Source organism: Sebastes fasciatus, chromosome 1, assembly GCF_043250625.1.
Source record: "Sebastes fasciatus isolate fSebFas1 chromosome 1, fSebFas1.pri, whole genome shotgun sequence".
In the NCBI taxonomy this organism is placed as follows: domain Eukaryota; kingdom Metazoa; phylum Chordata; class Actinopteri; order Perciformes; family Sebastidae; genus Sebastes; species Sebastes fasciatus.
In genome coordinates, this window is record NC_133795.1 from 20,458,057 (window position 1) to 20,481,951 (window position 23,895).

A 23,895-nucleotide genomic window follows, 5' to 3' on the forward strand; every position below is an offset into this window, starting at 1 on the left:
CAGGCCGTTCTGTCCAAAAGTAACGCAAGAGGGGTACCCCATGCATCGGTCTCCGATACCGAGGGGCACTGACCAAGTGGCGGTATTTGACGAGTTTGGAGTGAGTATGTGTTGGTGTACACAGTACAAATACTCCATATGACACAGACTAAATGCCCAAAAAAAGTGTCAATCATATTTTTATTGAATGCATTACGATTAGCTACATGTCATACAATCACCTGGAGAATTCCCCCTGTGTCAAAGGCTGTGATTTTGTCTTGAATCTGACATATAACATAAGCCCAATGGCGAAGCCCTGTTTGTCACCCATACACAACACACACATACAATCTCAAGTTAGCCTGCGGCATGTTGTCTTGTTGCATTTATTTAAGCACCAGAAAGAGGTTTGAAGAAAATATTGGCACGGTGAGGTGTTATCCTCATCGGGGCTAGAATCTGGCCCAGAGTAGGAGTCGGGTTGAACCAGGAAGCTCCCAGGTGTGAATGTGTGCAGCTGTGTGAATGTGAAGCAGGGCACTGCTCAGATAGGGAAGAAGTGCCGAATGGATGTTCCCAGTCTACATCATCCACGTGTGAATTAGAGAGCAAACAAACTTTGAGTTATAAAACCCCTGCTGAGAAACTGAAGGAGAAAGTAGTTATTTTGCAGACTAGCACTCACATCATGAATATGCAAGCAGCCAAGGACACACTGCATCCATGCACCTTTCTCAAATCTATCACTTTGCTTCTCTGCTGTTTCCTGTTTTTTTGCCTTTTCGTCCAGTTGATTTCTTTCACATCATGAAAACACAAGCAGCCAAGGACACACTGCATCCATGTACCTGAAACATAAACATAACTGTATGGACATACAGATAAATAGACACAAATGTATGCAATCACACACACACAAATATGACTGCCCAGTCAACTCCAAATCACCTGTGCTAAGGGACTGGCTTTGACCCATTAAAGCTAAGTCCTGTTGCTCCAACGCATTCTTACTCGCAACTCGTCAAATACCGACGCTTGGTCAGAGCCCCTCAGCATCGGAGACCGACGCATGGGATACCCCTCTTGCGTTACTTATGGGCGGACTAAGGACAGTGTGTTGACGGCGTATCAATATACACTCATTACATGCATAGTGTCCTTTCAAAATAAACTTCCGTTTTCACAGGAAGTTAGGTTTAGGCAACACAACCACTTACTTTGGGTAAGGAAACAGTTGTGGTTGACGTCAACTTCACTGACTCAAGTTATGTGACTAACGGGATTGACGATAACGAGTCTCGTGACTAACAACTCATGACTAACGACATACAAAATAAGTCAACGTTACTTTTAGTTTCACACGGGACACGACTGGTTGGAAGTCTTGTGTTTGCTTGACCCGTCCACCACCCTTCCGTCCCACTCTTAATGGACTCTCACGCTATTAATACAGCGTCACTTGCTCCAACTCTCGAATAACGCCAGAATTTGACATTACTGCACGCCCTGAACGGACTTGCACACTTTTAATACTACATTGCTTGCTCCAACAGTTGAAAAACGCCACAGGTGGGTTTACATTGGAGTTAGTTGAAAGCCCGGTTCGTCAAAAAATTACGCTAAAGGGTGACTCTGTGCGTTGGTGTCCAATGCCGAGGGGCGCTGCCAAGTGTTTGACGAGTTCGGAGTGAGAACGGGTTGGTCGATCACAAACTTACACATGCACAGAACAAGCACATCCAAATACAAACAGATACACAGTCTTTCCTCATGCAAGGACAAATACTGGTGTGCTCCCCTATTGAGTACAAACACAGACACAAACCAAGGGATGTTCAAAACACACACAGGTGCACATATGAATGCACACTATCACTTTCTCTCCTTTCCTCTATGGACAGACAGTTTTCTGGCTGCTGATCAGCTGATCAAATACTTGCTGAGAGGGGTGTCAGCTTGACACACACATTGCACCAAATCACAGCTACTGGATACGGACATGAAGGTGATAGGAGTCCTGTTTACACCTCCTCAGCTTGTATCAACCCCAAGGAAAAACGGAAATGAAAGAGCATGTGTCATTTCACGGAATGTATGTGACATGGACACAGCAGTCCTACCTGAGGGAATGTGTCAGTGGGTTATCTGTTCAGTGATGATGAAAAAAACTCCATGGGCCACTGGGGCGAGTCGTACTCCTTAAGCATAGACTATGGTGAGTGATAGCAGGTAAGCAGCTTTTATTGCTTAGCTGAACTGCTACAGGATCTAACCACCCAGGAAAAAAAACAACTGAGCTGGTTGTGTGAAGAGCTGTTGGGCATCCCAGTAAGAGGGTAAGAGCTTTCAAACTAATTATTTAACTCTTCAACCCCATTGACCCATGTTTCCATTTAAGATAAGCCATTAAATATGACATATCTGAGCTACTATACTTCACGGTGTAATATACCATAATGAAGCAGATGAATAATTTTGGTTTTGTACTGTGATACACTGTGCAAAAGCTTTATTTCTGGCTGGACCCCTGAGGGCCAGCCCTACACACACAAAAGTGATGAAGTTACACGATTGGTCGGCTGAGTGTTGGAGTTTCCTCATTGGCCATTGCTCACTCAAAATGAAAAGGCGGGAACAGTCATTTGTTTACGTTTTCATTGGGGCGTGTCAGCGGTTCCACTCACCAGCGTGAGTGCTCCTCTATTGGCTCATTTCCACCAGATCCATGACGTAGGACATCTCAACGCTTTCCATTAATTTCCTATGGAAAGCAGGAGAAGCAGTCTCCTTGAGCGGCGAGTTGGAGAGGGTCTGTATATGCATAGAGTTGAAAAATCTCAACTTTATGCAAATTAGCCCGTCCAGCGTATCCTCATGGCTCTGTTTTCAGGCTTTAAAAATTCTAGCCCGTGACGGGAGACTTCTCATTTTACAGCTAAACTGTGCAATACAAGATGATTATGAAAACATTTGAGGCGAAAAATAGGCATTACAGTAACAGAATATTGTTTCATATTTGATCAGCGCTGCCTAGTTTGACTTTTTTATCGGAGTTTGCGAGTGATTGACAGCCGGCTCGCATAGACAGCAGATGGACAGCAGATCCCAGGTCAGCTCTGACTGCTTGTTTTCCTCCGGTCTGTGAAATCTTGCAGATGCCGTTAGGAGCACCGGAGGACACAGAGGCACATGATTTTTTTTCAGGTTACCTATTTCATGTGCTACTGTCTGGATATAGCGACTGTTTTATAAAAGTACTTTTTTTAATCATATTTTCTCCGATCTCACCCACTTCAGCTTTAATGTTGATTTAAACACATCTACTGGTTGAGGATTAAATTATTGTGTTTACAATTGAATCACTATTCCGTCTTTACTGTGCATTTGCTGAAAGTATTTAGTTTGTTCTTGTTGACATAATCATCAGATTGGCAGCAGATTGAGACAGATGTGGTTCTGAGACATCTATTCTCAGCACAAAGTCAAAGATCTAGTTTCCAACAGAAAATACCAACAATTGCGCTCCCTCATTTGAATGAACCTCCCACTTGTTTGCGCTTCTCTTCCCACCTGTGCTTTTTGTATCCTTTTTTAACGTACACCTGTCAGACAATCAAAGCCAGCATGTTCCATGGGCACGGTATAATTCTAATTAAGGTGGTAAATGGTGATACAATTCGTTGGCTAGCACTGACAGTATAATGTGTTGCAGCTGTTTCATTCAAACTTCTTCTTTTTTAAATCAGAGCTAAATATACACTTATAAACATTTTGGAGATGAATGTACATTAATTAAGGAAAAGACAAAGAGTGAAACAGAGAGTGGTAGTTGGGACAGGAACTCAGGTGGTAGATTTTGTAAAAGCCAAGACAAGCCATCAAGGTCTGGTGCCTCAACCAGGCACAAAGACACAGAACAGATGGTCGGGAAGTAGTTCAGACTATAAAAGCAGTTCTTGAAATGAGTTTTGCGGGTGTCTAGTGATGGATTCTCTAGAAAAGTGAGGGCAATGTTGGCCTTAATTGGTTTCTCGAAATCCAGTCTGGCTGGAAAAATCTTGGTATGGAACATGAATGACTTATTCTTTGTGCTTCTTCGCTATATACTTTTGGGGTGCCCCTGAGCAAGGCATCTAACCCCCAATTGATTCAGCACAACCGCTCAGTATTTAACACTGAATACCGTGGTTGTTCTAGGGAAACGTTGAATGAATGTGAAGCAAAAGGCAGAAAGAGAGCAGATATGCTTAGAAAAGGAACCCTGCAAGGTAAACTCAAGATACAAGTCATCAAGACAACTGTTTTAAATTACCTACAGTAACTGTCAAAGTAGGAAGCAGCATGATGTTCTTTGAGTCCAGCAAAGAGCAGAGGTTGAGTGAGTGGGTGAGTGGAAGTTTGGGTGTACGAAGCGATTTCTAGCAATCCATCCTACAGTTGTCAAGATAGTTCACTCTAAACCACAAAGATCATGGTGCTGGTAGAGGGAATCCCCAAAGGTCAGAAGGATTCATCCTCTGGGGACCATGAGTGGCTGTACAAAAGTATATGGCAATTGATTTAATAGTTGTTGAGATATTTCAGTGTGGAACAATGTGGTGGACCCACACGGCAACATTGCCACCCTTAGAGGCATTCTACTACATAGCTGTAGGAGCAACTGACAGTTATTATTATAAATAGCAGTACTCTTGCGCCACAGTTTGTTTCCAATATGCCCTTGAGTAACAAAACAGTGTATCTGTGTTTGTAGTTAACTGCCCCCTAAATGAAGCCAATTGTATTATTTCAGTGCTATAAAATGCTCCACTGATTCAAACGCTGGATGTTTCCAAGGACATTTACAACAACTCCCCTGATTGTGAATGAATCATTCAAATTAATCATGCATGTTTTAATGAAGATTATATGAAAAATGTCTTTTACGGCCAGCAATACAACCAGTGTATTAACCATAATACATACTGGACAGTAAACAACATTTATTCCGTCATCAAATTATAAAGAAAGCTTTTTCTTTTGTAAAAAAAATTCAAACAGATTTCTTATTTATTAGGAAATAATGTCTCTGAAGTTAATAATTAGTATGTCCTTTGGAGTTAGTGTTTAGTCACAATTTGCAGTGATGTGATGGATATAAACATACCAACCCGTTCTCACGGGAAGACGTATAAATAGCACGACATTACTCTTTACACATTTTAGCCTTTTCACGTGTCATTTGTACGCCGCTATTCACATGGCATATGTACACCATGCAAACGTACGCAGTTAGGTTTAGGCAATAAAACCACTAGTTAGGTTGGGAAAAACTAAGTACATAAACTAAGTAAAATACGTACAAAAATCAATGTAACAAAACAATGGAAAACACATCACAAATATCACTGCGCATTACTGTGGCATTCATATGCCTTTTTGTGTGAATGGGTTGGACATGCATACATTGGTTCTAAAACTGAAGCACTTTAAATTCTGTGTTCATTGTAAATAAGGTAAAAACAAAATAAATCAAGCTCAGATTAGCTTTAGAGCTTTCAGACTGTGGGCCGTCTTATCTTATGCTGATTAAGAAGTTTGTTATATGCCATTGGTCATTCTAATAAAGAGGTGTGAATTTTATTCAAGTCCCTCAGACTGTCAGCTTTTCGCTTCGTATTTATCACATTCTCGTCCTCTGATTCTTCAACAACTCCTTGCACAGGCAGTCAGGCCTGCACACACACGGACATTAGCATACACATTACTATCACCAAGTCAGGCTTAATTGAAAAGCATCTTTTAAGAATGTTAAGAAGTGCCCTGTTAGCCAGGGGAGAGGAAAAGGGCTGTTACATTATTCAGGGCACTTGGCCTTTCAAATGGTACACTTGAGTCGGGTTTTACTCAGTTTTGATTTCCTCGTGCTTTGATTTGTCTTTGTCTTGTGTTTTTCTGGCCTCATTTGTATCTGTCAGACTAATACTTTCTGATTTAATTTGACTTTTGCAGAATTCTCCAGCAGGACTTAAAAGGAACCTGCCATGTAGCCGTATGTCCTTTTTGGTGTAGATGTTTTAAATAAACAATTAAGCTGTGTTGAGCTGACAACTGAGATGTAATAGAATTGCATGTTTCTATCTTTTTGCCAGAACACACTTTACACCACAACACAGTGAAAGTGCCAGACCACAGGGAGCACCATGGAGCACGAAATACTGCATTACAGCAATTGCCAAATACATGTGCTAGTGACTTTTCAAATCTGCTACCAGCAGCTGGTGTTCATGCTGGCTAAAAATCTATTTGAAGGAGCGCATAGAAAGCTTGAAAATGAGAAAGCACTGACAGACTGGGCACATTGCCAGGAGAGTGCCAACCAGGACACAAAACAAATCAGAGGACTCTCTTCAAATAATAGGGACATCAAGTTATCATATGTGATATATATATAGATGTTTTTTCTTTCGACTGATGTGGAATACTGTGAACTGTTTGAATTCCCAATTGAATAGATTCAATGAATGGGGCTGCTGTGGCTCAGAGGGTATATTGGTCATCCACCAATAGCAAAGTCAGTGGTTCGATCTCCTGCTCCTCCGGTCACCAGTCGATATGTCCTTGAGCCTAAACCCCCAAGACACTAAACCCCAAATTGCTCCCGAAGGTGTGTGAATGAGTGTGTGAATGAGTATTTATGGGCAAAGTTGGCACCTTGCATGGCTGCCTCTGCCATCAGTGTATGAATGTGTGAATGCTGACATGTAGTGTGAAGTGCTTTGAGTGGTCGGAAGACTAGAAAAGCGCTATATAAATGCAAGTTCATTTACCATCAATAGATTCTGATTTTCTTTTGAGCCTGATATAATGAAAATGTGTTATTGTCATAATCAAACTTCCCCGGAAAGTATTTCAGTTCCAGACTTCTAGTTTCCAAAACACCTTATTAACTGTCAGATCAGTCAGGATACACTTTGGAGACAAGAAAACTGCCATTATTTTAAAACCCCAATAGTCCAAAAAATGTCCCATTGGACCCGAAAGCACGGCTTGGTAGGAAAAAAAATCTAGTTTATATTGTTCCAAAGAGCAACACTCAAAGGCGAGCTTGCCAGCCAGCCACCCGGCCAGTCATGATGGCAGAACCCACTCTGAGCTGAGCTGGCTGGAGCTCTCTAGATGCCGGTCTCATAGACGCGCTTGCGGGGATCGCTGGCTAGCGAGCCAGCCAGTCACGCTCACAGATCCCGCCATTTAAAGAGAGTTTTTTTATTTTGGAGATACAGTATATCATATCTATACAATCAATGTGTTAATGATTACATTTTTTACTAGAGCACACAGTTCTTCATATATCTAGCCTTATAATTTTGCTCTCAAAGTGCACCAAATTGATGCATTTATTTTTAAACTGTGCAAAATTTTCTCCGCCCAGCACAGTCTCACAAAATCTTGTGGGAAACACAATCTTACGTCATCCAAATCTGGATTTTCCCCCACTTCAAAACTCATTCTGACGCCGCTGTTTCAGAGACTTTCGTTTGACCCACTTCAAGCCAGATACAATATGCTTGTATAACTTGTTGGAATATTTCCATATGGAAAAAAATTTATCTGATTAGATTAACAGCTGTATCATCTAGCTGGTTCTCATGCAGTGCATTACCATGATCATCATTAGCCACAACTGAAATTTTATCCCAGAGCTCCCTGCTGCCAGAGGCACAGGATTCTGGCTGCATTGTTAGCAGTCGTGCAGGTTTAACACCTGTCACACTGTCAGGCAAAACACCTCAATTTTCAGCTCTACACATTTACTAAAGATCCTGCCCTCTTTGTACTTCACTATAAGTGATCGACACTTCATTGCCCTAAGCACATGCCAGCAAACATCTCTCCATCTGCACTTGCTGTACTCACACCCACAGCGCCTTTCAAAGTCAAAGTTTTAAGGGAAGAGGCTGTGAATTTCAATTTGTTAAAACCGTATCTCAGTTGTTTGTTTTGAGAACAGATCAGGGCTGAAGCAATTGGCATCATGTCTGGGAACTTTTGAATAGTCTCTGCAGTTTGGAGGCAGTTCTTAACAGCTGGATGGTCTAATTGCCTGTCTGCACAATACAGCCCTATCACAGGATTGTCGTAGCCACATCGCTATGTCCACTGCAGAGGTCCAAGCCTTTATGGCTGCAATTCCAAAGTAGTTTTGTTTGATAAAGACTTGAATCTTCCAAATTGTACAACATAAGCTGGTACAGATCCACTGAAGACGTTGGGTCTTAGCATTAAGATTTCGAGTTGCAAACAGCTGGAAAGAGCTGGCTTTTCTTTATAGCTGGAATGTGCAGTACTATCACAGTGGTCAACATGTGCGTTACAGAGGTACTGTATAGTACAGACAAAAAATAGCTTCCATAAATTCATATAGTGATAGTAAATGGACTCGACTTACATAGCATTTTTCTACCTTTAACGGACAAAGTGCTTCACAATTTGCCTGTCATTCACCAGCTCACACACACCAGTGGCGTTGTCTGTGAATCAGGAGCTGAAAAGTAGAACAGGATGAAGGTAAACTGAAGGTTTTCACGTGTAGCTGCTAAGTCAGTCACATTTTAAAGATTCTGTTAGAAATCAAGTGAAGCCAGAGAGGGCAATTTGCAAAAAAATCATTCCTTACTGTTTCAATTTCAATCAATAGAGCTGTTCAGACCACCCCCATAATGGACCATAGTTTGAAAGTGTAACTATATTACTACTAGGGTTGTCACAATTTCATGAAATCGATCAAAATCAGCTTCCGATCTGGATCATCAAAATCAAACGCAGGATCGTGGATTATTTTTCCCTCTCTCTCTCTCTCCACCCTCGCCTACTTGCGTGCATTCGTAGGAAAAATACAGCTGGACTCAAGAAATGTAAACTCAAGTTAAAACTATAAACCAGCACAAAAATCACAATTGCCAACATAAGCCACCATGTTCTGAACAGAAACTTTACATTACAAACAATACCAAAAGTAACATTTATATTTTGGAACATAAAACAGCAAACTTAAACTATTCAGTCCGGCAATCGGGACTAGGCAGGCATGATGGGAAATGTGGGCCGTCCCTGTCGCTACGATACTCGGGGCACGATACTCACTGCATGCCTATGGCATTTTACACTGCATGAATTAGCCAACACAGATACTGATATTTAAAAGATGCAGCTTTTAATACCGTAGACTGGTGTAGTCTAATATTTGAAACACTTTTTAAATAAAAAGGGAGTTCTATTCTCAGAATTTGAAAGTGTAAATGGCAGTTATCAGCGGCATAAAATCTGGTCTGTTGATCTTTACAAATCAAGACTCCATTGTCTAACAATGACATGTTTTAATCAAAAATCTAATTGTGACCTTAAAATCGAAGGTCAAATCGAATCGTGGATTTGGAGAATCGTGACACAATTCACACCTTTCTAATATCCACACCAAATTCATTATTTTTAACTCCAGTTAGGTATGCATCAGTTTTCCCCAACATTCTTTCTCTCTTTCTCTCATCTCTCTCTTTTGTCTCCTCATAAATCATTTTTTTTTTCCATTGTTGCATTTTTTTGCAACCCTTAGCAACATAAGTCTATTCTATTCTAACAAACATGTGTGCAGCTGTATCCCTTGTCCGAACTGAAGCCAAGGGGTTTTGGATCTTGCAGCCAATCCCCTTTCCACATTGTGAGTTATAGCCTTATAATGCTATATCTTGATACGGGATATCCATTCCAGAAACTTACGGTATGACCCCTACAAACCCATGTTTGGATCACTCTTACTGTGATTGAATATTACTTCATCTGATCCATCTGTCCTTATCAATATTTCCTCTGTTCTTCATTCAATATTTTCTAGTGTGTGCGCGTGTGTGTGTGTGTGTGTGTGTGTGTGTGTGTGTGTGTGTGTGTGTGTGTAATTCACATGAAAACTAAGGCCCATCCCCTCAGTACAAGATAATCTCACAGAGGAACCTTGAGCCAAGCAGGAGCTGCACAACAGTTGCAAGGGAAATACTGTATCACCCAAGCCAAGAATTGGGATCCTGAATGTGTGCGTCTGATGCCAGTGTGCCTGTCTGCTTTTTTGGCACAGCTCTGGCAGCCCTCCTCCACTTCTGCGCTCACCAACATTATGCCAACAGCAAGTCTCTTCTCCAATCCACATATATTCACAGTAACTTCCTGGCATCCGTCTGTCATCACTGTTTGATCCGCAGTTTTTTGGTCGGGTTGTATCCTGCCAGGACACAATTTCAGACATTTAAAAAAAAAAAAAAAGTAGTAGTAGATTAAAGTACTCTTTGTAATGAAGCCACGTCAAAGTGAAAGTGCTCTTGAGTTCAGATGCTGTCTGTTTTATATTGCCAGCTATTTGAAAATTGATAACTGATAGAAATGACCGTGTTTTGTATTGTAGGTCTTGCCAGAAGTTCTGTACATAAGAAAATTAGATTATAACTCTCATTTAGCAACCTAAATTCTCTTTCTTTTAACACTAGGACTCGCCAGGCTCTTTCACTCGCTACTTTCTCCAAATCCCACGGTCCGTATCCTTTTGTTCGCGCTGATGGGCCATTAAAGACTCATCAGTCTCCATCTCTTTGGCGCATTGTAACGACTCAGGCTGTGCCGCTGGGTTTCCATAGCGCAGCAATGACATCGGTCGATATGCAGCCCCCACACACCATACAGAGCTTGTCCAACAGTTAGAACCTACATAAAACTGGTATATTCTTTGCAGAATATTTCATGCGATAAAAACACTGTGAATTACATTTTGAGGATGTAGACAATTACAAAGAGAGGAGATAGCTTGCTGTGTGAGAGAGAGAAGGTGGACTATTGCACGCCATGTTTGTGTAAGTTTCGGCCGGGACAAACAGGGAACATCAGCAGCGCATGGCGGTTGCGGAACCTGTTGTCTTTTATTTCGGCGTCCATGTTAACAGGTTTGAGCAGCGCGGCTCAGGTGTGGCTTGGCTGCGTGTCAGCTGCGTCTCTTCTAGAGATTCGAGGTCTCGACTATTTTTACCGCATGTTGCGCGCATTTCACAGCAACAACAGACAGTAAAAATTATCATTTGACAGTATATTGACATCATACCAGCAACATTACTACAGTTTCAATGTCTGTCGCTGTAAAATATGTCACAGACAAGAAAAAAAGTAGAGATTACTTTTTAAATCAACTCTTCCTGCTTCTGTTTCAAAATAACATTTTATGTTTTTGTTTTTTTTCTGTGGACAGAATTCCTTCATTTGTCAACACAAGGCTTTTACTCTGAAATATTTGCAGGAGAGTGTTGTAGAAAATGCAGGGGCTCTATGAATGAATAAAGCACCAGGTTGGAGGTCTGCACTTCTAGTTACCATCATTTCTTCTTCTTAACTTCTTATCCTTTTACTGTCTAAAATAAATATAAATGACCATTATGAAGGGCAACCTCAATGTAGACAGAAAGGGCTGGCAGATGCAGAGACGGTGTCAGTGTGGACACCCCATGTGTGAGAGACGCAGTAGTTCAGCGAGGCAGCGGTCACGCACTACTCAGGCGCCCTGTCTGTCCCGGCTGTTAGGGGTAGATGCTTTGAAAACTCTTTTCCACGTAGTTAGAAAATATCGATGTGCACAGACAAGCAAAAACCTTTTGCATGAGATACCCACGAATGGGATGTGTCTGATGGTGTGATGAGACTTGCAACCCTCGTGGACGCATCAAGCGTAAATCAGGCATGAGACCTGATATCTCAGACTACATTGACTAAGCAACATGAAGGGCAGAGGAGCCACTTAGATCATTGGTAAACAAGCAAATAAACAAAAAAATTCCTCATACAACATGACAGTATTAGTTATTGGATCAAATACCGTCATATTATGGAATACACTGACAAGCAACTTATTGAGTGCTTTGGGTATGAGGGCGGACAAGTTATGGTAGTAACATCAGGTAATTGCTGAAATAAATCCAGTATTTATTTTTTTTATTATTTTTGTCATTTGCCAAATATGTACTGTACCTTGATATTGATATATTCAGCAAGTTATAGTGTTAGTTAATTAATATGCTGTATGAATAATTTCATATTGCTTAAATTAGCAGGCAGATGATAACGGTGTTTCACTTCATAATGGTAATCATCATTATTATCATAATAAACTTTCTGCACGCTATGTGGAGGATGATTGCTTAGAAAGGCAACATACATATTTGTCATGGTGCATCTCTAGTGGTTTGTCTGTTTGCTCCCATGCTTACAACATTTTCTACATGTAGTAGTCAACAGTAGTTAAAGGGTTAAGAAGGAAGAAGGTTTCCCAGACTCAGAGACCATACAATAATGTTTTCCATGGACTGCTTTAATGTCATATGTTGTGGAAACCTCTTACTCCATGGCCTTTGAGTTTGAGATAGAAAATGCCCTAAGGGCAATATGGCAAAATATAACATTTTAGTACCATTCTCCATTAACTTTATGGCACTTTTTTCATCTTTACTGCACCTTCTAAAAAGACTGAGAAAATGGGGAAATACATTGCAACAAAGTCCTATCATTGAAATGTCAGTGATCGCATTACAGTTCAAAATGCCTATCGCTCTTATCCCTCACCTCTCTGTTACCTCTCCTTTCAACCTGTCCATCTGTCTTTCTTTTTCTTTTTTTTGAAAAATTCTCTTTTCCATTTTTCTGTCCTCAGCTCCACCCTTTTATATTGCCTTCTCTCCCTCCATTGCTCAATGTCTAATCCACTCCTTTTATCTCATCCCTCACTCTCTCTTTATTCACTCACTCTTTTTCTCTTGGCTCATGTTTCTGTCTCTTTTCCTTCATTAATTCCCTTCATCTCTCTCTCTCTCTCTCTCTCTCTCTCTCTCTCTCTCTCTCTCTCTCTCTCTCTCTCTCTCTCTCTCTCTCTCTCTCTCTCTCTCTCTTCTCTCTCTCTCTCTCTCTCTCTCTCTCTCTCTCTCTCTCTCTCTCTCTCTCTCTCTCTCTCTCTCTCTCCCTTTCAGAATTTTGGACCACGACCACAGAGAGCTTAGTGCTGGGACAGATCTATAAACCATCAGTTGATGAGAGCCATTGATAGCAGCTCTGCCCAGAAGGCTAATTCTTCCTATCGTCACTCTCCCTTTTTTTTTACAGTTTCTTGCTATTCTTTCTGTTTCTCTTCTTTCATTTTAATTATATCTCAATTTAAATTTTAAACATTAACATCAGTCCAGTGTACTGCGTGCTGCGTGAATGGTAGTTTCAGTGACAAATTGAAGCATTAGGTGTCGATCACAGCTGTCAAGTTAAATTGAAAACTTACTACGTTAGGATTTTTGTCTCCCAACAGCTGGACCAAGTGTGTCTTGCTCTGTGACGGCTTTTTTTTCTAATACATTTTCTTTTGTGTTTTTATGTTCAGCCATAATAACCTATTTCTTCTTCGGTGCTGCTTCGGTGTCAACTCGACACGATACGCCACTGTCCTGTTACCCAGCGTTATAATGCATCAACTCTTATACTGTACCCTGACTGTCTGTAGGACCCGCCTAGTCTCCTAAATATTATGGTCCCATACAACTAAACTGCATTCTCAATTACATTTTGAGGGAAACATATTTTCTCCCAGATTACAGTCGCAGTTTTAAATACATGGTTAACGATGTAAATTGAAACAGAAATGCAACAACACTACTTGGTTAGGTTAAGTTGTTACATTATTTAAGTTTCACAAGGGACACAAACAGTAGTGTCCTGGTTGAAAGTCCTAAGTTTGTTTGACCCACCCATCCACACCAACCTCCTCCCTACGCATACTTCTGTGGACTATGATTAGAGACGTATTTGTAATAAGTAAAAGACAAACGTAATTCGGGGTAAAATAAGTTTCCCTTCAAAAGTAATGAACTAGCTGTCATCCTGACGATTTCAACATCGGCTTTCATCATCGGACTTGTATCATCGGAATGTAGCATTATCAGAGAAAAAATAGTTTGTGTGCATATAGTGAGTTTACCTCATCCCAAACATATTTTCTATCATACCCTGGATGCCTGGACTTTCATTTTTTTTTCTTAATGACCAGAGACAGAGGTCTCCACTAGGTTGGGGTAGCATGATAGTCCATTGTTGGTAATGTAGGAATGTATGTGTGTATGTCCATGTAACATAGCTTTTGCAGCTACTGCCCACTCATATCAGGGCGCAGGCCTCTGCCATTTTTCTTCACACTGGTGAGAAACCGCTGTGATGGCTCAAGAAATAAATAGGTGTGTGCATCTGTGTGTGTTTGTGTGTGTGTGTATCCAGTGTTAGCTTTGGAAATGTCAGCTAATCGATTTTGGGGTGCTGTATTTTGTTAAACACAATATCTCCGATGGATAACCATGAGAAATACACTACAGGCATTTCTTCCTCTCCATTTATTCTTCTCTACATTTGTCCCTTTCTTTATCTTTGTGTATTCTCTCTATGTGTGCATCTGTCTCCTTCTTTCTGTTTCTTTGCACATTAAATTCAGAGGATACTGAAAAAAACTGGGATAAACTTGGCCACAAGTGTAATACTATGTACTAAATGTAATTTGTTTTCCTCCTCTCTTTTTCTTTCTTTGGTTGTAATGGTCAACATGAAGTACATACTGTATATGCACTACTGTATACTTCACATGTGTTAACAAACACACTCTCTCTCACTCTTTCCTCAAGGCTTTATGTTGCCAGAGCAGCATCTTTTCAAGGAGAGCTGTTGTTGTTGTCAAAGATTGCATGCTTATTTTGCTGATCTCTATATATTTGGTGTGTGTCAGTGTGTGTCAGTGTGTGCTTGACTTGTCTTTATCTACATGCTTTTTTGTGCACATTCGTCACATGCTCCCGCCTGCATGAACATCCATTCATTTGTCTGTAGCATCATGTCAAAGATGTCCCAGGCATCTTGCTGATCTTTACATATTTAGTATATCTGTGTATGGTTCATGTGTTCTCATGTTACTCTGATACATTTTTAATTTTTAATTTTCTACGTGTGAGTGAAATAATCCGAGCAATCCGACTTGTATGTGATTGTTTGCAAATTTTTACGAATTTCACATTGTGTGTCTCGCTTTTTCCAGCTGTTTATTATGTTGATCTGCCTCGAGCCGAATCCGTGAGAAAGTCTCTGCCTCCTCAGCTTGCCTTAAAATTCACTCCGGCCCTCAGTGCTTTGAATTACCACATCGAGAGGGGGCTGATTTAGCATTTATTTATTCAGAGCGGCAGTTAAAAAAAAAAAAAAAACAGCCAAGGGAGAGACTAACACTCTGGAAAGACAAGTTGAGTGGGAGCTTGTGGAGGGAAAGAAGGAGGAAGATAATTCACAGAAGAAGTGTGTTTAACTGAGCAGCACTTTTTTTTTCAAAGTGATGGTCCATTTTTAACATTGTAGTCAACAGAGTTTTTTAAATAGATTTATAAATTGTGTGTTTAAATTCATTTAAGAATCCATCCATCCATTTTCTGCTCCTTATCTGGAGCTGTGTCACAGTGGCAGCCGGCTAAAGTAGCCCAGACATTCCGCTCCCAGCAACGTTTTCCAGCTCCTCCTGGGAGATCACGAGCCATGATGAGCTATATAATCTATAATAACCCCAGCATCTCCTTTAAATGTATGTTTAAAATGATATAGAAAATGAACTGCTGGGTTAGAACAGACATTTAGTTTTACTGATCTGTGTGATAATGTAAAATTAGATTTTTGGCTGGACTGCAGAGTTCCAGCCCTTTAAATGCAAAAGTTGGTGGGCAGAGTGTTGAAGTTTTCTCCTTGGCCATTGCTCTTTCAAAATGAAAAGGCGGGGAACAGTCCTTTATGCAAATGAGCCAATCCAGCGTGACGCGTCCGACATACGAAGCTTGGTCCAAGCTGTCAAACTAGGCAATCTAGTTCTAAAATGAAACAAGATTCAGCAGTGGCATAGCCTATTTCTTGCACAAAATGTTTCAAGAAGTAGATTTTGATGAATTGTTTGGATGGAACAACATATAGTTTACGAGGAGGCTGCCATGTTGTTTCCTGTTTGAAACGCCAAGCAGAAATGCAGGGACCAATCAGATGCATTTCACGGTAGGGTACGTCACCGCTTGCACGGCCAGTTGAGTTGAGCAGTGCATACCCTAGCGTCCTGGCCAGACCTGGTGGGACATGTACCGCTCGATTTAACATTATAGACATGACAACTATTTCTATAACAATTTAGCCACATCTTCACAGACTCATGGTCCAGCCATATTCTCGGTGTTGACGAGAGCAACGGAAGTAGTATTTGAACACATTCTCATCCCAACTCGTCACATACCGCCGCTTTGTCACGCCCCTTGACGTTGCTTTAGGTTTAGGCAACAAAACCGCTATAGTTAGGTTTAGGAAATAAATACATGGTTGGGCTTAAAACTATGACATTTTTTTATAGTGGAAATGACACTGAACGTTGTGAATATGGGACACGAATGAACAGCTGATTGTAATGTGACACAGGGGACATGAACAGTGGTCTCCTGGATGAAAGCCTTGTGTTGTTGGACCCATCTAACCCCCCTCCCGCCCCCCTAGTGTGTCTCCTTTTGCTCTTTAAACTATGTCAGCAGTCTCCCGGCGCATTTTCTCGAAGTGTTTACTGTTGCCGGGGATGGGTTTACATTTTAGTTACCGAACGCCAACTGCCGTGACAAAGCCTAAGTATTTGACGCCCCTGGGAATCAGAGCCTTTCTTTGTGGAGTATGCATGTTCTCCCCATGTTTGAGTGGGTTTCCTCTGGGTTCTCCGGTTTCCTCCCACCACCAAGCATGTATCCCCCCCAAGAGGCGTTGCGTCAGGAAGGGCATGTGGCATTAAACCTATAACAAATCAATGAGCAACCCCTAGCGGGAGCAACCATAAGACGATTAACAACATTTGACGCCCTGGGAACAAGAATGGGCTGAGTATTAAGAGCGAGAAGTCTGCTGAAGGCGGGAGGTAAGGGTGGTGGATGGGTCAAACACTTAGCAGCTTTATGTGTGGCTGGAAGCTCTCTGGTTCAAATCCCTGGGTTCGTCTTGATAGAGGTACCAACTGAATGAATGACTGAGGGACTTCCCTTAAGCAAGGCACTGAGGTCATATACGGTAGCTGCTCAATGGACTGCAGCTCCAATGTTGGACAGAGTTGATTTGTGTGTTTCTCCCTCATCACATCCCGCTGTTATAAATGAAATAAATACATTTAAGTCAATTTGCCTGTTCAAATAGTACAAATCCTGCACATTCAAAATGTCTGTGTACGTCACGAGTGGTGCATCATGTGTATATGTATTAGAATAGAGGACACCAAAAGCTTCAAAGGATAAAATAAGTGTAAGAGATGGGGACACACAAAGAAGAGAGAGAGAGTCAATCTCCCTCTCTCTGTGTCACTCTGTCTCGGCCTCCGGAACAAATCTCATTTCCTCAAGCTGCTTCGCTCTGAGCAGAGGAGATGCTCTTTTATGTGAGTGTGTGTGTGAGAGAGAGAGAAAGAGAGAGACAGAGAGAGAGAGAGGAATAGAGAGAGAAAGAGAGAGAGACAGAGAGAGAGAGAGAGAAAGAGACAGAATAAGAGACACGGAGACAGGCCGACAGACAGAAAGAGGTCCAGAAGTGCGCCCAGCCACAGGGCATTCTACAACACAGCCAACCGGTCACCATGGTAACTCAGCAAGCCGTGAGCCGTGGGCTGCTTACGTCAACTAAACACACACACACACACACATACAGTTTGTACTGCTATCATTGTGAGGACCTCTATTGATAAAATGCATTCCCTAACTGATCCCTTAACCTAAAACTAAATCAAAGTTTAGCGTTAAATCCAAGTATTAACCCTCAAACAACTCTTAGAAGTGATGACCAGACAAAATGTACTCACGTCTAAAGCTTCGGTTATACTTCACACACAAACACACACACACACACACACACGCACACGCACACACACGCACACGCACACACACACACACACGTTGTGTTTCCATCCCTTTAGAGGACATTACATTGACTTAAATGCATTTCTTTGAGACCCTAACCGTAACCAGGCAGAGTGGAGCAGGTGGACCCAAATGCAGATCACATCCTGACCAGCTTCCTGTGACGCAACCCCACCGCCCTCCACACACACACACACACACACACACACACCTACTGACTGCCTCAGACGATGATTGTATAAGGAGCACCTGATTTGTGGGTCATTCTTCTCATTTCTTCACCGAGTTTCTTTTAATCTGTTCATCATGCATGCACACAGACATTCCTCCTTTTCTCTCTCAAACACACACAAACACACACACACAATATTATCATACATAGTGCGGTATCCATGACCAAACTATTGCCCTCCACACTATCTTTCTCTCGTCTGTGAACGGCACTGAGATAATTCAGTGTTCAGTTTGATTTGATATTGTTCAGCAGGACGGCATCCCCCGCTCTCTCTCCATACTCTCTCTAACCTTCTATCTTTCTCACCCTTTCACTTTCTCTCTTTCTCTCTCTGATCTGCTTTTCTCTGCGACGTCAGCAGCTTGAAAGATGTAACTATTTATTAAAATTGACAAGATGCATTGCCTGTAAGTCTTGGTGCGAATGTGTTTGTGGGTGAGGGTGTGTTGAGATGGCGCTTGTACGTATATGAACATGTGTGTTTGTACATGTATGTAGTAGTGTGGGCTAAACAGAAAGAAGGATTGGGGATGCGGGGCGGGGAGAACGGAGAATCAGCATCTTCTGTCAACACAGCTGGATACCGTTTGTAAAGAAGGACAAGCTCTCTGTCTCACACACTCACACACACTGTAGTGTACACAGTACATGACAAACACACATATTTAATGTAACTCTAAAAGTAAAATACACCCACACTGTCACACACAGCTGATCAAGAACCAGCTTTTATAATATATAATGACATAATAATGTGATTAGTGATAATAATGGTCGAAAATTATGAAAAAAAATGCATAGTTTTAAGTCAAAAACCTTTAAAACGCCCAAACCTAATATATCAAGTGTCTTTTATTCACTGTCGAAATTCAGAATGTCTCTGTATAATATGTAGGAGCACCTGACTGGGACACAACTCCTAAAATCTGAATGAATAGCTCACACACCTCAATCTGCATACCTGCCTGTCTGGCTGGCTGCTGTTGTTTCCAACCTATAGGCATTCTATAATATATTATTATTTACTTTAAGAATTAACACTATATACAAACACACCACCTTAACCCTATAATGTTCCAGTTGGAATATTATTGGAGTATTATAGGCCTACTATAGAAGATGCATAGATCAAGTATAATATTATAGCAATAAAACCACAGCTGATTATGACACAGTATAACATACTTAAAGAAATAATGAATGAATAGGAATATGTTGCAAGAGATTGCTGATACCGGCTGATACATGTGAATAAGGGGAATACTGGCAATTATTTTTGTTCCAGTTCAACCACTGGCTTACACTACACTTTCTGTAACACCGTACTCATTGATGCAGTACTTCCCAACACTGGTCATGAAGCAATCCACGATCTGACCTGAACAAAGTAAAAGGCATCAGACTATTAATCTGCTAATGTTGTTGTAAACGATTACTTTATTATTACTGTCTCAAACAGTATACATTTAAAAATTCAACACATGGTAAATAGTTAATGGCTCAGTGTGTAAAGAAGTTATTTATACAGTATGTGTTTAGTTAAGGACTTGAAATTATGTTGCAACTGATACAGGATATTTGAACACCAAATAAATTAATTGATTGGATGAATGTTTGTTGTGGGGAGATCGAGGAAAGTGTATCATCTCTCCCAGTGACAGACTTAATTAAAAAATAAGTGCAATCGAATGGATGCGACAGATAGCAATATGACAGCTGGATAAAGGTCACATACTGCTAAACACCCTTAGATGTCAAATAATTGTAACTGAAAATGTGGTGGCTGTTGTTTTGTTTGTTTGTTTTTTCTCCTTCTGTCTCCCTTATTGCCTGTAAAGTCCTTTGAGTTGAGTCAGGTTCATTACTGCCGGGGTCTGTGAGTCTTACTCAAAGCTCACAGCATGCCTGCAACTGATACAATCTTCAATGGAAAAAAGTTCCGGAACTCTGATTAAGTGTGGTGTGTGGACTTTTTATAAGATAGAGGCACTCATCTGACAGCTGATAGGCGACAGTAACAGTTGTTATAGTTGAAGCTATGCAATGCTTTCCTTATCCTACAATTATATATTTCTTACTAGGGGGCTGCCAATCTCACAGTTGAATCGTTGCAGTCGCGGGCTATATTGTGACGCTGAAGGTTGCAAAATACATCTCTAGGATGCGCTGGGATGCATCATCGGTGATGTTCCTGGAGTCATCGGGGGTTTCGGGTCTTTCAACATCAGACCCCCTCACCCAGGTGACCCATCTGGGGTTGAACAAGTCCCGGATTGCATCCCAGCAGCAACAATCCACGTGCTTCCCCTCTTTATCCAAAGCTATCTAGTGTTTTTCTCTGCGGCTTCAGTGATGGCACATATGGCCCCCCTCTTTTCAGCTCCGGTTACTCCAAGCCCTGTCAGAGCTTCACAGGTTGAGTGACCAGCAAACCCCCCGGCAGTCCACTTCAATCGGCTCGCAGAGAGTCCGCCAGCCCCGGCTTCTGCACTGCTCCACCAGCTCCTGGTATTTGGCAAGCTTCCTCTCATGAGCTTCCTCCATGTGTTCTTCCCAGGACACAGTCAGCTCCCACATAATCACCTGCTTGGTGGAGTCTGAGAAGATGATCAAGACTGGGCGGAGACTCGTGTGTATGATGTGATCAGGGAACTTAGTTGTTTTCCGTGATCCACCCTCAGTTTCCAGTCTTGGGCTGTGGACAGTCGGCATGGTGTTGTCTGTGGTAGGGAATGGGGCTTCTCTCCAGCTTTGAGGAACGTGATGATTTTCTTCCTGGGGCGGTGTTTGCTAGACTGAATGGCTGTGGTGACTTTTTCCGCAACTGCTTTGAGCACCTGGTCGTGGCGCCAGCGGTAACTACCATCAGCCAAGGCTTTAGGGCAGCTGCTGAGGAGATGTTGAAGGGATCCTCTACCAGCACACAGAGGGCAGGAATGTGTCTGAACTTTGCCCTATGTGTGAAGGTTTGCCGGACTTGGTAAGGTGTCATAGATTGCCTGGACTAGGAATCTAATGTGGTAGATGTCAGCCCGCCAGAAATCCAACCAAGTGATTTTCCGCTGCAGTTAATGTGCTTCCTAAATGGACAGATTGATATCCCTGAAGTTTAACTGACTTGGTGTTATACTGTGATGATTAAGTGTTCCCTACATTTTTTCGAGCAGGGTATATACCACATATATACCAGAAAAAATACACCCACACTAACCCTACATGAACATATGCAGACAACTTGAATGCACAGATATCACATTTAGACAAGCAAACACACACCATAGCCACACACAGCCAAACCCTCGACACATTAGAATCCTCTATCCTCCAAGACACAAACCCATGCTCATACATAAAGAGCTACTGTAAATGTCAGGGTAGACGTAACACAATGAGACAGGGAGTCCCCCTGGTGCGTCACATTGCCACTTCAGATCGTCCTCTTCTGCAGGGAAGTGTGAACTAGAAGCCTGGAATAGTAAGAACCAATTCACATTTATTGTTCCTTTGGCTCCCACAAAGGAAGCGATTTCTCGTGTAATAACAGACTTTGTATGTCAGTTACAGAATGGGAAGACAGGAGGCTGAATGTGTTGGAGTATGTAAATGACTCAAAATGTGTTTTTGGGTAATGATGTGCTCACAAGATTTCAGTCAGTCCTGCCAAAGGTCATTCCAAAGTCATCTCATGCTGTTTTAAAATTGGTTGTAATTATCACAAGTACCCAAAGTTGCTCAGTACATGAGTAAATCTTTTACAGTTTTGAAAGAATTCATGAGTAATTTTTCTTCTGAAGAATACGGTGGTCGTTACTTTGGAGATCTTCACTGAAATGTATTTTTTGTTTTTTCTGTGAGTACTTCAGTAGTATTCAAACTAAATCTTTTTCCATAGTTAGTCTTTACAAGTGGAATATTGTCTTTCTTTATGCATAGTGGACTCCAAAATAAAATGAACTGATTTATACTTTTCAGAATATACTGTGGTTGTAGCTAATAGTAGATTAATAGATTAATAGTGTTGTGGTAGAAAACATCAGTTTGGGTTTTTCCTTTAACCCCCATTCAACTTTCCTGTTTCCTGTCCTTATCTGACAGAAACTGACGTGTTTCTGTGAAGAACACTGGTTTGTTTGAAATTGACAGAGAAAGGACAAATGACAGTTAGATGACACCACAGTTAAAGAGAACAAAGTGAGACTAAATGTATCTGGAGGCATTTCTACTCCTGCAATCAAAAGATGGATTAGCATCTACGCACTGTCAGCGTTTGATCATACATCTTCACTATCCTCCATGTTAAATGCTAAAAGGATCTCATCTGTACAAGAGGACACATTTAGCTCTTTTCCCTGACATGTTTGGCTTCATCAAAAGGTGCTGTTACTGATATATGTACCTAGAGGTTTAAAAAAAAGTTTTAATGAGATAAAAGAAAAGTAAAGCAAATGTACTCACTTCTTTCCTTTCTTCTCCTTCCCCCTGTCCTTTCCTTTCTCCTCATTAAGCAACACTCTGATTGATGTATTAAACCTTTACTTTTACCATCCCGCTCCTTTCATTAGTCTGGGACAGATTGTGTCTCTTTCATCTCTCTCCTCCTTCCCTCTGTCCTTTCTTTGTCTTTTTCTGCTGTCTTACTGTCTATTAAAGATGTACTCAGAGGAATGACAGATTGGGAGTGATGAGAGAATGAACAAAGGGAGCAATGAGAAGAAGGAGAGAGTATGCTGGGGTTCAGGTGTGTGTGTGTGTGTGTGTGTGTGTGTGTGCGTGTGTGTGCGTGCGTGTGCGTGTGTGTGTTGCACATGCACGGAAAGAGGAATGTGTGTTTGTGTGATAGCGTGTGTATTTCCTTTGTAATTTTTTTGTCTACCAGCGTGTGTGTATGTGATGCATGATGTGCATCAACGTCAGGGAGATGGTGACGCAGATTGTATCCTTCATGTTGGAACATGAAGCGGGTTTCCGGAGATTGCAGAGCTCCCAGCGACTTCTCCTGCATGAATACTGTGACCTCCTCTCAGAGGAGGCCAAAAGCACAATCAGCAATACATGAAACCGTTGCGGGGCTTACAAAACCCAACTGAATCTGTTTGGATCTCTGAAGCTCAGACAGTGGACTTATTGATAGCACTTAAAGGTCCTCTATTTGATAACCAAACAACTATTGCTAAGTAAAGATATAGAGGAGTAATGTCTACCTGAGCAGAGAATGAAGTCACTCTCCCTCTGTGTGTGTTGTAATCTGAGCTTCTCCTTTCTTTGTTGACATAGCCGGGTCGGCCGCACATGCTTTTAGTGTATGTTAGGGCATGTGAGTGTGTCCAGCTAGCAAGCTCACGGCCACTGCTCTGTCCATGGCGGGTTCCTCGCTGAACCGCTGCGTGTCTCACGCGTGTTGTGTCCAAACTGTCATGGCCATTTTCAAAGGGGTCCTTTGACCTCTGACCTCATGATATGTGAATGAAAATGGGTTCTATAGGTCCCCACGAGTCTCCCCTTTACAGACATGTCCACTTTATGGTAATCATATGCAGTTTGGAGCAAGTCATAGTCAAGTCAGCACACTGACACACTGACAGCTGTTGTTGCCTGTTGGGCTTGAGTTTGCCATGTTGTGATTTGAGCATATTGTTTATGCTAAATGCAGTACCTGTGAGGGTTTCTGGACAATATTTGTCATTG

General features: G+C 41.6%; 1 long non-coding RNA gene across 1 annotated transcript in view; it reads right to left on the reverse strand.

Annotated features, from left to right (window-relative positions):
- Positions 1-367: 367 nt before the first annotated feature.
- The window catches only part of LOC141768697 (uncharacterized), a 39,569-nt gene continuing 16,041 nt past the window's right edge, over positions 368-23,895 (reverse strand). The window contains exons 2-3 of the long non-coding RNA XR_012594192.1: positions 668-830; positions 368-563 (exon numbers count right to left, since the gene is read on the reverse strand). This is a non-coding gene — a long non-coding RNA (uncharacterized LOC141768697). The remainder of the gene's footprint in view (positions 564-667; positions 831-23,895) is intronic.